At 44.9% G+C, this 3,417-nt stretch overlaps 1 pseudogene; it reads left to right on the plus strand.

The window, feature by feature from the left end:
* Positions 1-2,325: 2,325 nt before the first annotated feature.
* LOC148511758 (uncharacterized) lies at positions 2,326-2,931 on the plus strand (annotated as a pseudogene).
* Positions 2,932-3,417: the final 486 nt, after the last annotated feature.

Genomic DNA, 3,417 nt, shown 5'->3' on the forward strand with positions numbered 1-3,417 from the left:
AGGGTTCTATCCATTGACTTTCCGCACCAGCGAAAAGTCGGAAGAATTGAATATGGGGATAAGTCCAGATTGGCGAAAATGACATCATCGATGAAAAAGTATCGCCAGTAATGGCTTTCGCCGGCAATTGAATATGGCCCTATGTTTGTTAACTAAAGGTGCCTACACACATAACGATGTGCTCATGATCCGACATTGTGTACGATTTCCCCTGAACTCTCCCCGGGAGCTCCCCGGCAGTCGTGAGCACGATTAGGTAACAAAAGCTGCCAATTTGATTCACGTTTTCACGATCTATCATGACTCGTGACGGAAGTCCAAATCGTGAGATCGTGCCCGATAGATCGTGAGTTTACCAAACAACACACGAGGATCCTCACGATTGGATGGAAATGTAAATAACGGGCGGGGCCAGCTAGGGGGTATAAAAAGCAGGCGCCATTTTAACCCTGTGCACATTCTGCTCTGCTACTAGTGAAGCTAGGTGTATACCTGCTGAACCCTGTACATTGCTACTGTGCTCTGCTTTCTATTTGGCTTGCCTTTTACAAAGTGTCTTCTACCTGCAAGTGTGTGCTACCTGCATTCTATCCTGTTCCTGAATGCTGTGCTGATGGATCCCTATCAGTATAAAGTGTTGGTCGCCCAAGCTGGGGTCAAGGTGATTATGAAGAGCATGCTGGACCAAGAAGTGGCTGCAGCAAAGGGATACTGAGGGGAGATGAGGGTCCCAAACTTAGCCGGTGCTATGTCCCTGCTGATGGAGATCAAGGAGAACAACACGGACAACTACTGCAACAACCTACGCATGGATGACGCCACTATCCAGGAATTGCTGAGTATGGTTACCCCCACATCCGGAGGCAGGACACAAAGTGGCAGAGGGCAATCCCTGCTGAAGAGAGACTGGTGGCTACCCTGAGGTACCTGGCTACAGGAAGGTCACTGGAAGACCTGAAGTTTGGGACCCTCATCTCCCCTCAGTTCTTGGGCATCATCATCCCGGAGACCTGCAAGGCAATCGTTAAAGTGCTGCAGTATCAGTATTGCAAGGTAAGAAAAAAAAAAACACACTACACATTTGTTTCTTGTAAAAGAATTTTTTTTTTTTGTGTTTTTTTTTAACTCTTTATATAACTGTGTTGACAGCCAATAAGGCTGCATAAACAAGACTGTGCCAACAACACTGCACAGTATTAAACATTTGTATTTTTATTTTAATATATCAATTTCACATTATGTACAGTATATAAAATGCAGAAAACAGCATTATCACCAAATGTTATCAATCCCTATAGGTAGGCTGCTGTATGTTATACGGTGGGTCAGAGGCCAGTTTGAACATGCCAATACACACATGGCACAAGTACAGATTGTGGCCCCGGCTTCCATCAATCTGTACTTGCGCCATGTGTGGTGACCTTGTCCAAACAGCGTCATCACCACCACCATATACCATACAGCAGCACCTATTGAGAGTGATAAAATTTGGTGATAGTACAGGCAACAATAATAAACAAAAAATACCTATCAACATATTTTATCAAGGTAAACAACAAAAAGTACAGGCAATGATAAAAAAAAAAAAAATTACGAGTAATGGGGCAAATTTTCCTCTGACTCCAGCAGAGCACTCTAAATGGTCTGGCTTGTGGGTGGGGTACTGGGCTGGGGGGGCCTCACATATGCGCTTGGGGCAGGCCAATATAGAAGTGGGTCTGCAATGTAAGTAGAGTCATGTAAATTGCTTTTGAGTGACCTAATTAATAGCTCATACACGAGCCTGTAGAAATTTATCTTAGTTGGTTCATCCATTTTTCGCATTCTACTGTTAATATGCGCTGTGAAATCGTCGATATCATCCGGCGGTTTCTGAAGGATGTGTTCTGCTTGTTGGAGAAATATGTTCTCTTGTTCAGAGTACTCCTGCTGCTTTTTCCCCTGGTTTTTTTTTTTCGTTGGGGGAGGTGCGGAACATGATGGGGGGTGTTGAATGCTTGTTGGCACTGGGGAAGAAATTTCCATCTCGCTGTCCTCGATCAAACTTAGGTCCGGCGTGGAGGACATATCAGGCTCTTGAGTGGGAGTCTATATAGGAAAAAAGATGGAGAAACAATATTATAGTCATGTTTAACCCATTTTTTACTATTTTTCTAGTTTCCAAACACCGTGGAGGAGTGGAAGAGCATCGCTGAAGAGTTTGAACAACGTTGGAATTTCTCTAACTGCGGAGGAGCCATCAATGGAAAACACATCCGCATCAACCCACCTGCCAACACCGGATCATATTACTACAACTATAAAGGCTTCTTCAGCATCGTTCTCATGGCAGTGGTGAATGCCAACTACGAATTTTTGTTTGTGGATGTTGGCAAGAATGGCCATGCTTCAGATGGTGGGTCCTTCAAACAGACGGCATATTACCAGAGACTCAACAACAAAACCCTCAACTTGCCGTCACTGGACGAGACATAGCACCGGCTAAATTATGTTTTCGTTGCAGACGAGGCTTTTGCTTTACATGAACATTTGATGAAGCCATTTGCACAGAGGGGCCTGACCAGACAGAAACGGATCTACAACTACCGTGTATCCCGTGCACGGCGCATTGTAGAAAATGCTTTTGGAATATTCAGCAACCGGTTCCACATTTTCCACACCACCATTAACTTACGTGTGGACAAGATAGACTGGGTCGTGATGGCGTGCTGTGTGCTGCATAACTTTCTGCGCAGGAAAACAACACAACGGGGACCAGTCACAGCTAGACCTGAAGATGCAGGACATCCGGAGGAGATTGCCCAGTTTACATCAGTGTCTGCACCACCAATTTCAACATCATCAACCGCACATGCCAAAGAAGTGAGGGAGGAGTATATGGCCTATTTCAATGGACCTGGTGCGGAGCCATGGCAGGAGGATTGTCTGTGAACTAACTGACTACAGTGGATATTTGGGATTATTCTAAAAAAAAAGATTTTGGTTTATGAACTGTGTTGCAATTTACCAAAATCTCCTCAGACGGTACACTCACTTCTCCCTCTCGCTCGGCCATCAGGACGACAGACTGGCGTTGTGGCTCCTGATCGCTGATGAAGCTTATCAAGTTATAGTACCACCGTGTTGGATGATACACGTCGTCGGTGCCTGCTCCGGACCTTTTTGAATCATCCACTTTCTTCTTCTCCTTGATGTAGACCGTACGCAGGTTCTGGATTTTGTGGCGGACTGTTTTCAGGTCAGCATCCGCAATGAACTTTTTAGTGTAGTCCAACAACACCTCTAAAGCTGCCAATTTCTGAGAGTTATTATGGTATTGTCTACAGCTTATCGCCATAGACACTCTTTTGACTGTAGGATCTCGAGGAATCCAGTCACAACTCGCGCTCACTATCCATTGACATTCCTAGGAATATA

This window comes from Taudactylus pleione, unplaced genomic scaffold (genome assembly GCF_031769625.1).
Source record: "Taudactylus pleione unplaced genomic scaffold, aTauple2 ptg000293l, whole genome shotgun sequence".
Lineage (NCBI taxonomy): Eukaryota > Metazoa > Chordata > Amphibia > Anura > Myobatrachidae > Taudactylus > Taudactylus pleione.